The 12,829-nt window shown below is 43.2% G+C and overlaps 1 protein-coding gene across 1 annotated transcript in view; it reads left to right on the forward strand.

Annotated features, from left to right (window-relative positions):
- The first annotated feature begins 989 nt into the window (after nucleotides 1-989).
- The window catches only part of TXLNB (taxilin beta), a 200,919-nt gene continuing 189,079 nt past the window's right edge, over nucleotides 990-12,829 (forward strand). The window contains exon 1 of the mRNA XM_077289239.1: nucleotides 990-1,068. The gene's annotated coding sequence lies outside the window, so the exon portion shown is untranslated. The remainder of the gene's footprint in view (nucleotides 1,069-12,829) is intronic.

Genomic DNA, 12,829 nt, shown 5'->3' on the forward strand with positions numbered 1-12,829 from the left:
TTCACCCACTTTTTAGGATTGACCACAGGTTCTCAGTGAGTTTGAAATCTGGGTAGTTTTATTGGCATGGGACGAAAAATTTCAATGTTATGGTTCACCGAGCCACTTTGTTATCATATTTGCCTTGTGTCATGGCGCTTCATAAATTTCTCCTGGACCGTTGGGATAAGTTGCTCTTGGGGGATGTTTAGATGCTATTATGGCAATGATCTTTGGCAAAATTATGAGTGAGCCCACTCCATGGATGAAAAGCCACCCCACACATGAATGACCTCAAGATGTGTACAGTTGGCATGACACAGGACTCATGGTAGTACCCACATTTTAATTTATGGTCATTCTTTCGGATGTCTCAGTCTGACGTGGGCTGTAGCATGCACAGAGACATCCTGGGTCTAGTGGTTGATGGAATTCCCGGCCTAGAGTGCATGTCATAAGGTTGCAGTGCACATCATAAAGTCCAGGTAAATCATGAAGAGGCCAGGGGTTTCAGTGTGTGGTGGCGGTAAAAAAAGGCAAAGTGAGGACCATTCTTGGGTGAGTGTGCAGTGGAGGTTGCTGGGAGGTGAGTGGTGAAATTACTATTTTTTTTCACCTTTTGCCGGCCCTCTGAAATTTATTAAAATTGTATACAGCTATCTGCCTTGTTGCTTAACTTGCACAGAGCAATTTACAACAAATCAGAGCTTGCACTTAAGAATACAGATTTTTGTAAAATGGAGTTGATTTCAATTCCACTAGAATGATTTTACAAAGATCTACTTTTGATGATTCCTAATGTGCAAAAAGAGTCAATGCGGGATAACTGTTCACTGTCAAGGCCTATAGTCATGATGGGTATTCCTTCTCACAGTTCATCCCCTCAGCTATCAGCTGTTAAATGGACCCTTCTAAATTTGGCATCTAGTGTGCTTCTGACACAGTGTCATCTGTTTTACTCCCCCCTTCCCCCTCCATAACTTTAATCCTAATGTCCAGCCTCCAGCTCCAGTTGTCTCTTGACCTCTCTCTTGTTTGGCTTTGGTCTTAACAAGTTCCATCTTTCTGTGCTCCTTGAATACTGATCTGGTAAGTCATTTTCAATTATTTTTAATAAATAATCTTTACATTTTTATTGTATTTTTCTATTTTATGTGGCATAAAATATCCTTCCTGAATAATCGTTTCACTATCAGTATAAGATGATATGCAGTAATTCATTTGTGATATCTACATGTAAAGTACAACAATTTCAATATATCTGGTCTTTTAGGGACTGAGTACACTCAATCTAATATATGTGAACTAAATAAGATTAAAACATTGTGGCTTTCTAGAGATTATCAATGTATAAAATTATATTGAAGTTCATGTATATAAGGATGCTTTCATATTTCTATGGTTTCATATTTCTGGTTTAGTGTTTGTACCATGGCTGTAACACTCAGACCTCCTGGGGTTTAACTTTACCAAATTATGATCATTCTAGGCTCTATTGGGATGCAAGTTCAGTTCAGTTGAACTATTGAATGCTGGTGATAAAATGTATCTTTATACAACCTTAATAAACTTGTCTATGATAAAGTAATTACTATATTAAATTAATTTTCATCCTTTTCTGTTAGAATTACTTGCTTTAGTTATTTATGCATTATTTTCTATACTACGTGCTGTATTGTAGATTGTTTTGGTGTATGATTTGCATTGTGTTGATGTTACATTTTATATCATAGAGAATATATTATGCCTCATATTTTCTTTATTCTCTTTGAAACGTATTTTCAGTTATAATTTTAACAAATCGTGGGCACGATTTAAGTGCTGCCGAAAATAACTCCTGCCTGCACAGGTGTCATGTGTCTAAAAGGCTGCAGAGGAGAGAACATAGGAGCACACTTGCTAACATTAGCAAAGCACACAATCGCTTAAGAGCCGACTATGAACACTGTTTATATTCGAGCCTGTGATATTTGCATACGGAAAAATTACACTTGTCACTTCCTAATTAGAACTCTTTACCGATCCAGCTGGCAAAATATTACAGTCTGTGGTGATAGATGTGATTGCTGGCATATGAATATATGGTTTATTTACTTCTATGAAAGGCATAATACAAAATTATTTGCTTCACTTCCCTAGTTCAAATTTTTTGTCCATTGTTGAAATCCTTGTTTATATGTAAGGTCCTGTGCACAGTTCATCGCTGATAGAGTTGGCCAACAAACTTTGACGAGTACATGATGCAAGATATCGACCATTTAAGTATTAAGGCAGCATCTGAGGGTGCATGAGCAGAGAGGTCTCAGCGGCTCAAACCTACAAGGATCACTGCCCTGAAGTTAAGATTCAGGGTAAGCAAGAAAAAAAGTAAAAGAAATTGAAAATTTGAAAGTGGAAATGGGGAGATCAATTTGTGTCACTTCGCTCTATCGGCCAGTTCAGTTGTCTACGGCTGCTGGATGGGAAACTTGCACATTTTTTACCTTTTGGAATCCCAGGCGCGGATTTTGATTAGCCATGGCTAGGGCAACATCATCAATGCGGCAGGTGCCCAGATGACATTACGCCAGCTCAGCTAATCAAAAGCCGTGTCAGGGATCCCTGAAGATAAGAGCATAGGCAGCACAGTGGCTCAGTGGTTAGCATTGGAGCCTTGCAGCACTGGGGTCCTGGGTTCAAATCCCATCAAGGACAACATCTGCAAGGAGTTTGTATGTTCTCCCCGTGTTTGTGTGGGTTTCCTCTGGGTTCTCCGGTTTCCTCCCACATTCCAAAGACATACTGGTAGGGAATTTAGATTGTGAGCCCCATTGGGGACAGCGATAATAATGTATCTTATTCCAGATTGCGCTATATAAACAAAAGCATAATAAATAAGAGATACGCGGACCTTCCATCCAGCGGCCAGAGACTACTGAACTTACCAATGATCTGGAGTCTCATGAATTGATCTGCCTATCACTAGTTATAAAGTAATCTTTTTTTTTTTAGACTGGAGTATAAATTGCCAATCTCAATAAATCTGCTTAATGTGTCTCAATTACCATATGCACCATTTTCAAGTTATGTTTGTCATGGGAACTTTGTTATTTGCAACCAGGGATTGAAAACCTATATAACATGTTACCACAATTAGTTCTGTAACCTGTTGCTGGTAGCAAGTAACGATTTTGAATTGGTGAAGAATTTGGGGATTTATTTCTATGTCTAAATATATCGTAATATGTAAATATAATATACATGTAAAATTGTGGATGGTTGGCTTTAGATCTCACATTTAGAGGCGCTCGTAGGTTCAGCTATAAATATCTTTCTTTAGCAGATATGATTCCTAGCCACATGGAAAAAAACAACCTCACCCTTGTTTACTTACAATAGACGTGAAGAGGCAGGCAAGTGTTCACATAATGATGTATTCCACCTAATTAAATATCTGACGGCTCAAAAACAAAGTCATACGTAAACATATAATAAAGTTAACTAGGTAACAGAATATATTGTGATATTTTAAGTGAGGAGTCTGCTCTATCTAATAGGTGTCATTTACAAGATGTGAACTAAGGCTACGTTCACATTTGCGTTGTGCGCCGCTGCGTCGGCGACGTAACGCACAACGCAAACAAAACCGCAACAAAACGCACGCTAAAACGCTGCGTTTTGCGACGCATGCGTCCTTTTTTGCCGAAAGTTGGACGCAAAAAAAATGCAACTTGTTGCGTTCTCTGCGCCCAACGCTTGCGGCCATGCGTCGCAAAACGCAGCACAACGCATGTCCATGCGCCCCCATGTTAAATATAGGGGCGCATGACGCATGCGGCGACGCTGCGGCGCCGAACGCTAATGTGAATGTAGACTAAATAAGATAAAAACATGAAAAAAGAGCAAACACTACTAAATTATAAAAATAATATACCTTACATGTGTAATAAGCATATGAGTCAAACAATAAACAGCACAATGTTCTAAGGACTTATCATAAATGCACTATGGACTTGTAATAATTCCTAACATATTAAAAAAAAAGCTATTTTCGGATTATAAGATGCACTTTGTTCCCCCAAATTTTGGGAGAAAAATGGTGGTGTGTCTTATAATGCTGAAATACCTTACCGGCCATGGTGGAGCAGGAGCAAGGTTGCTGCTGGAGGAGGCAAGAGTGGAACGTTGCTGCAGGCCGCAGGCTGGGATGAGGGGGGTGTTCAGATGTGTGCCACTGCCGGTGTTCGGTGCTGCGGGGGGCTCTGCTGACATTTTGTAAAAACCCAGCCCCTCGCGCTTACATGGTTTACTATGCGGTGGACTCCGGGAAAATGGCTGCCGGGGGCGGCACATGCACAGATGAAGCCATTTTCCCGGAGTCCACCGCATAGTAAACCATGTAAGTGCGGGGGCTCTGGGATTTCACAAAATATCGGCAGAGCCCCCGTACCACCGAACACCGGCAGCGGCGTACATCCGAACACCTACTCATCCCAGCCTGTGGACTGCAGCAATGTTCCACTCTTGCCTCCTCCAGCAGTGAACCTGGGACCCCACTTCACCGCAGCCACCACTCCCGGTACGCAATAAGACGCATGGTTTATAAGAACCACTACCATTTTATGAAAAAAGTTTTTTTCTCCTCAAAATTTGGAGCGTCTTATAATCCACAAAATATGGTATAAGTATAAAATTACAAGCAAGACCTCACTAGATGAGAAAAGACTGAAATTTACCCCACTGGAGAGACAGCATAAAAAGGTATACCAAGCCACCAGAATGATGATTATCCACCCAAACATGTGTTTCGCTGTTGCTTCCTCAGGGGGCGACACTTTCCTTCACCCTAATGTTTTGTCATATAATAAAAATGTTGCATTCTTTTCGGGCAGACCACTGCAGAATTTGAATTAGCAATGCTTATTTATATGAGCGTTGATCAGTAATGAAATTGTGGCTACTTTAGTAAACCAGTAATAGATTGTGACTTACACGTGTTGCAATGTATACCATCGTACTAGCATATGTACACAAAATCATCCCAACTGCATATTGCAATGTGTAAATGAGAGGGTTTTTTATTATTTAATTTAAATTTTAATTTAAATAGAGAGATGATCAAACCATTAGAAATTAAAACTTGCCAACTTAGCTGAATTTTCCCAAATAATTTGATTTGTGGCTAAAAAAGTTACTGCAAAGCCAATACTTGTCCCAAAAATAAAAGACTAATAATTACAGGTTTCCTAGGGTTATATTGAACCCCATTTAAGCTGGGTTTTTTTTCAAAGCCTCATTAATGATAAATGTCCAAGTGACCTCAACTTATCTGGCTAGGTGAAAACAAATGAAACCTGGTGGCAAGTAAATAGTTATTTAATGACACACTACACTGTCAGGCATATTAGGCTACTTAAATTGTAGAAATAGTCCAAAAATTATCCCTTTTTGTGGGAAAACTGCATTACTGATGTTGAAAGCATTGCAACGGAGGAAGCCATAGCTTTTTCCCACAGTGTGGTACAAAAAGTATCCATGTTTGGGGAGTTACATGAGCTTTTTTCTTTGTTAAATGAAGAAGGGAAAGTTTTTTCACAAGGTGTTCAAAAGCTTTTCCTACATTTTCAGAGGAAAAACATGTGATAAGCAATTTTGAAAGTCAAGAAGTAATTGCTTCTCAACAAGTATAGAAAAAGTATTTTTTGGGGATCTGCAACTAGTTTGCTATTCTCAAAGCCAGTAAACAATTACAAAGACTTTTTATCAAGCGATCCAAAACTATTCCTTTTTTTAAGGAGCAGGAATAGTCTAGCTGTTTTAAAAGTGAAGAACAGTAGCTTTTTGTCAAGAAGCCCAAGCCTTTCAAAAAATTACAAGGCTTTGTGAGCTGTGTACTTTCTAAAGATCACATCAACAGTACAATTTATCACTAAAAACACACTGTGCAGCCAGAAGTTGTATGGCTAGTGTAGTTGTACAGCAGCAGTGGCAGCAGCAGCAGAAGTTGCACAGTGAAGCATTTCCACAGGCAGGCAATAAGATGTCTGGCAGCCAGCATTGTGAGAGCCAGCAAGGGCAGTCCTGGCAACAGCAGTACAGTCTAGCAATCTAAAACAGGTGGCAGGCATCCAGGAGATGTGTGGCTGCCATGGCTGTGCACTGGCAGTGGCAGCATCAGAAGTCATACAGAAGAGAATTAGGACAGGCAGGCAAGGAGATGTCTGGCAGCATAGGGCCTGCAATGACAGCCCCAGAAACAGTGTTACTACAGCAAAAATGAAGTGATGGACAGTAGATACCCAGGTGAGCATGGGACATCAGCACTTGTGGTAGCAGAAGGTTGTGTTGAAGACACAAAAAGGGCAAAGGTAGGCAGATGGTATGGTTGAATTAATTAAATTATTGGTATCGGCCATAGCTGAATGAAAATTGGTACTGTTACATGCCTGATTCATTTTGAGAAATGTAAAGTTTTCCACGCTTGTGGTGGATAATCTGGTCTGCTTTGGATGACAAAGCCACATGTCATACTGAATACCATTTCTGACATTATCATGGAGGCTGTACATGACAGTATGCCAATAGCAAAGTGGGTAGGTTCTTGCCACTGGTCCAAACTGCAGACCCAGAAGATTATGGGATCCTGGCTCAAGGTATCTGTCTGACCCTGACCAAGGACACAGTCTGGGCACAACTGAACCTGGATACTCAGCTGGTTTTTCAGGGTGGCACAATGGTAATGAGGTCTGGTATATCATGTCAAAGATACTGTAACTGTTGTTGCTGCTGGTTCCTCAACTACTTGTAAGTCTAAGACTGGAACAGGTGGGTGAACATTGGGTCTGTAAGGATCGAATAGAGTAGTCGTGCGGTCAGTAGAAATCTGTTCTGCAAAATTTTTGCAGAGCACATAAAACAACTTATCCTGGTGATAAGCCAATTTGAAGTACCTGTCTGAAGCTAGAAAAATTCCCTTATTTTGCATTTATAGTTAGCGTCTAAAAGCAAATAGTAATTCCTTTGCCTGATGGTATTAATACACCTGTAATCCCACAAGCATTCCAGCTTGCCATACTGGCCAGTGCAACCGATGGGGCTCATTGATTCATTTTCAACACCAGGCAGCAACTGTTAATCAGAATGACCAGAATGGTCATTGTCGTGTTTACTCTGACAATTAACCTTGTACCATGACTGTGTCAACTCTATTTCCCTTTCCACTGGTATCTGTTGCTCTTCTTCATCCTCCCAGCTCAACTCCCTCTTCTCCTCCAAATGCTACACGTAGAATGGATCTTGAGGGTCCACAACTGATGCATGAACTTGTAAATGACTTTTCTTCCTCTACGCCCTCTTGTAATCTGGTAAAATATGAAGGAGGTGACAGCGTTGATTCCATACTTGTCCCTACTGAAAAATTTGGTCTCCTCTTTGAAGGGCTTCAGAAGAGTACATGCTTACATCATCAACTGTTTTGGAGGATCTCAAAATAACCTATGCTTCAGTTTGACTGCTGCTTCATATAGTTTATCACTGCTTTATACTGCTCATACAGACATTCCAACATATGCAGCCTTGAATTCCAGTGGGCTGTGACGCCATCATAAGATGGTAAGAATGTTCCTGGCATTGCTATGGAACTTACATTCACGATCTTTTCCTCTCTAATTCCCTTAACATTCTGACTATTACAGAAACCTGGATCCAGCACTCAGACACCACCGCAGCTGCCGCTCTCTCGTTTGGTGGGCTGAAATTTTCACATACCACCAGACCTGAGAACAGGCAGGGTGGAGGTGTTGGTTTGCTCCTTTCATCACAATGTGCTTTCCAGGTCATCCCCCCGGTTCCCTCACTTACATTTCCTTCCTTTGAAGTCCACGCCGTCAGACTCTTTAAGCCCTTCTCCTTGCGAGTGGCAGTTGTTTATCGCCCTCCAGGCTCCTCCCGCCTATTTCTAGACCACTTTGCCACCTGGCTTACTCACTTTCTATCCTGTGACATCCCCACCCTCATCATGGGAGACTTTAACATCCCCATCAATGATCCCCTCTCCCAATCTGCCTCTTATCTTCTTTCTCTAACTTCTTCATTCGGCCTCTCACAGTTTACTAATTCTCCTACGCATGAGGATGGGAATACTCTGGACCTGGTTTTCTCCCGTCCCGGATCGCTGCACGACTTTACTAACTCCCCTCTCCCGCTCTCGGACCACAACCTTCTTTCCTTCTCTGTCAAGAATTGTCTCCTCACCCAGGACACCCCCACTTACCACACTTATCGGAATACACGTAACATTAATACCCAGCAGCTTATGGACAATCTCCACACATCTTTAGCCCCCATCTCCTCTATCTCCTGTACAGACTTAGCATTGTCACACTTCAATAATACACTGAAGAATGCCCTAGATGAAGCAGCACCTTCTACACGCAGAAAGACCCGACACAGACAACGGCAGCCCTGGCACACTATGCAAACACACTTTCTTCAGCGTTGCTCAAGGTATGCAGAGCAGCAGTGGAGAAAATCTCTCTTAGCAGAAGACTTCATCCACTATAAGTTCATGCTCAAAACCTATAACTCTGCCCTTTATCTGGCCAAACAATCCTACATCACCACCCTCATCACCTCACTACCCAACAATCCAAAATGACTTTTTGAAACCTTAAACTCCCTCCTGAAACCTAAAGTACAGGCCCACATCACCATTCTCAGTGGTGAGGATCTGGCCACTTATTTCCTAGAAAAAATCAACCACATCCATCAGGATATCTCACCCCAATCTCCTTAGTGCCTGGATCCCCTTGCCTGCCGCACCTCAAGCTCACTAGACATCTTTGAGCCTGTTTCAGAAGAAGAAGTTTCCAAGCTCCTCACTTCAGCTCAGTCTACAACCTGCAACAGTGACCCCATTCCTTCACATCTCCTGCAGTCTCTCTCACCAGTCATCACCACTCACCTGACTAAAATATTTAACCTCTCTCTTTCTTAAGGTATCTTTCCCTCCTCATTTAAACATGCCATCATAACCCCTTTACTTAAAAAGCCATCCCTGGACCAGAACTGCACTGCTAACTACAGACCTGTCTCTAACCTTTCCTTCATCTCTAAACTCCTGGAACGTTTGGTCCACTCCTGTCTAATCCGCTATCTCTCAGATAACTCTCTTCTCGACCCCTTACAATCTGGTTTCCGCTCTTTACACTCCACTGAAACTGCCCTCACTAAAGTCTCTAACGACCTAATAACAGCTAAATCCAAAGGTCATTTCGCTCCGCTGATTCTCCTGGATCTCTCTGCCACATTTGACACTGTTGATCACCAGCTCCTTCTCACTATGCTCCGCTCCATAGGCCTCAAGGACACAGCCCTCTCCTGGTTCTCCTCCTACCTCTCTGACCGCTCCTTCACTGTATCTTTTGCCGGCTCCTCTTCCTCTCCTCGTCCTCTTACTATCGGGGTTCCACAGGGCTCAGTCCTAGGCCCCCTCCTCTTCTTTCTATACACGGCCCCTATTGGACAAACAATCAGCAGATTTGGGTTCCAGTATCATCTCTATGCTGATGACACCCAATTATACACTTCTTCCCCTGACATCACCCCTACCCTATTTCAAAATACCAAGGATTGTCTGTCTGCTGTCTCTAATATCGTGTCCTCCCTCTATCTGAAACTAAATCTCTCCAAAACTGAACTTTTTGTGTTTCAATCATAACTCCCAAGCAGCATGCCCACTGTCTTAGGGTCATATTTGTCACCAAACTTTCCTTTACTCCCTATATCCGATCACTCACTCGCTCTTGTCACCTGCATCTTAAAAACATCTCCAGAATCCGACCTTTTCTCACCTTTGAAACTGCTAAGACTCATACTGTCGCTCTTATTCATTCTCGTCTGGACTACTGCAACTCCCTTCTGATTGGTCTCCCTCTTACCAAACTTTCCCCTCTCCAATCCATCTTGAATGCAGCAGCCAGAGTCATATTTCTGTCCAGCCACTTCACCGATGCCTCCATCTTGTGCCAGTCATTACACTGGCTTCCCATTCGCTACAGGGTCCAGTATAAACTCATCTCTCTCACCTACAAAGCTCTCCACAGTTCTGCACCACCTTATATCTCCTCTCTCATCTCTGTCTATCGCCCTACACGTGCCCTCCGTTCTACAAATGACCTAAGACTAACATCCCCTGTAATCCGAACCTTGCACCTCCGTCTCCAAGACTTCTCTCGTGCTGCGCCAGCTCTCTGGAATGCACTTCCCCAGACGATCAGACTTATACCTAGCCCCGACCTATTCAAGTGCGCTTTGAAAACCCATCTTTTCAAACAAGCCTACCACATCAACTACTCAGTAAACTAACTTTGCCCTGTTCCCTCCTTCCAAATATTATTCTGAATCTGCACCCTACTATTCATCTGTCTCCACACCCTCCATGCACATGATAACTGCACTTGATACTTGACTATTGCACTTAAACACACGGGCTGATGACCGGATCAAGCAGCTTTATATGAAAAATCCCTATTTATTATAATTGCCAGACCTGAAATAACAAGCACTTTTCACCTATTGTGTCCCCCCATTTCCTTGTAGATTGTAAGCTTGCGAGCAGGGACCTCACCCCTAATGTCACTGTTTAAATTGTCTTAACTTGTACTGAATTTATTGTCTGTACATGTCCCCGCTTAATTGTAAAGTGCTGCGGAATATGTTGGCGCTATATAAATAAAAAATTATTATTATTATTATTACTACTAGATGGTGGCCCGATTCTAACGCATCGGGTATTCTAGAACATGCATGTCCACGTAGTATATTGCCCAGCCACGTAGTATATTGCCCTGCCATGTAGTATATTGCCCAGTAACATAGTATATTGCCCAGCTACGTAGTATATTGCCCAGTCACGTAGTATATTGCCCAGCCACGTAGTATATTGCCCAGTGACGTAGTATATTGCCCAGTGATGTAGTGTATTGCCCAGCCACGTAGTATATTGCCCAGCCACGTAGTATATTGCCCAGCCACGTAGTATATTGCCCAGCCACATAGTATATTGCCCTGCCAAGTAGTATATTGCCCAGTAACATAGTATATTGCCCAGCTACGTAGTATATTGCCCAGTCACGTAGTATATTGCCCAGCCACGTAGTATATTGCCCAGCCACGTAGTATATTGCCCAGCCACGTAGTATATTGCCCAGTAACATAGTATATCGCCCAGCGACGTAGTATATTGCCCAGTCACGTAGTATATTGCCCAGCCACGTAGTATATTGCCCAGCCACGTAATATTGCCCAGCCACGTAGTGTATTGCCCAGCCACATAGTATATTGCCCAGCCAAGTAGTATATTGCCCAGTAACATAGTATATTGCCCAGCTACGTAGTATATTGTCCAGCCACGTAGTATATTGCCCAGCCACGTAGTATATTGCCCAGCCACGTAGTATATTGCACAGCCACGTAGTATATTGCACAGCGACGTAGTATACAGCACAGAGCCAAGTAGTATACAGACTTAAAAATAAACATATACTCACCTTCCGAAGGCCCTTTGAAGTCCTGGCCCTGTGTGCGGTGCATGCGGCAGCTTCTGGTCCCAGGGTTGGTATGAGCGCAGGACCTGTGATGACGTCATGGTCACATGACCATGACGTCATGGCAGGTCCTTCTCGCATACCATCCTTGCCACTGGAACCTGCTGCTTGCATGCAGCGGTCACCGGAGCGTCGCGAGAAGCGGGAAAGGCGGAGAAAGGTGAGTATATAATGATTTTTTATTTTTTTATTATTTTTAACATTACATCTTTTTACTATTGACGCTACATAGGCAGCATCAATAATAAAAACTTGGTCACACAGGGTTAATAGCGGCGGTAAAGGAGTGAGTTACCCGCGGCATAACGCGGTCTGTTACCACTGGCATTAACCCTGTGTGAGCGGTGACTGCGGGGAGTGTTTAGCGGGCGCCGGGCACTGACTGCAGGGGAGTAAGGAGGGACTGATCGGACTGTGGCCATCACTGATTGGCCGCGGTAGCCATGACAGGCAGCTGGCGAGACCAATCAGCGACTTGGATTCCATGACAGACAGAGGCCGCGACCAATGAATATCCGTGACTAGTGTTGAGCATTCCGATACCGCAAGTATCGGGTATCGGCCGATACTTAGCGGCATCGGAATTCCGATACCGAGATCCGATACTTTTGTTGTATCGGGAATCGGTATCGGGATCGATATAATGTGTAAAATAAAGAATTAAAATAAAAAATATTGCTATACTCACCTCTCCGACGCAGCCTACACCTTACCGAGGAAACCGGCAGCCTTGTTTGCTTAAAATGCGCGCGTTTACTGCCTTCCGTGACGTCACGGCTTCTGATTGGTCGCGTGCCGCCCATGTGACCGCGACGCGACCAATCACAACAAGCCGTGATGTAATTTTCAGGTCCTGAATGCCTAATTCTAGGCATTCAGGACCTGAAAATTACGTCACGGCTTGTGATTGGTCGCGTGCCGCCCATGTGACGCGATGCGACCAATCACAAGCCGTGACGTAATTTTCAGGTCCTGAATGCCTAATTCTAGGCATTCAGGACCTGAAAATTACGTCACGGCTTGTTGTCATTGGTCGCGTCGCGGTCACATGGGCGGCACGCGACCAATCAGAAGCCGTGACTTCACGGAAGGCAGTAAACGCGCGCATTTTAAGCAAACAAGGCTGCCGGTTTCCTCGGTAAGGTGCAGGCTGCGTCGGAGAGGTGAGTATAGCAATATTTTTTATTTTAATTCTTTATTTTACACATTAATATGGATCCCAGGGCCTGAAGGAGAGTTTCCTCTCCTTCAGACCCTGGGAACCA

Source organism: Ranitomeya variabilis, chromosome 2 (genome assembly GCF_051348905.1).
Source record: "Ranitomeya variabilis isolate aRanVar5 chromosome 2, aRanVar5.hap1, whole genome shotgun sequence".
Taxonomy (NCBI): Eukaryota; Metazoa; Chordata; class Amphibia; order Anura; family Dendrobatidae; genus Ranitomeya; species Ranitomeya variabilis.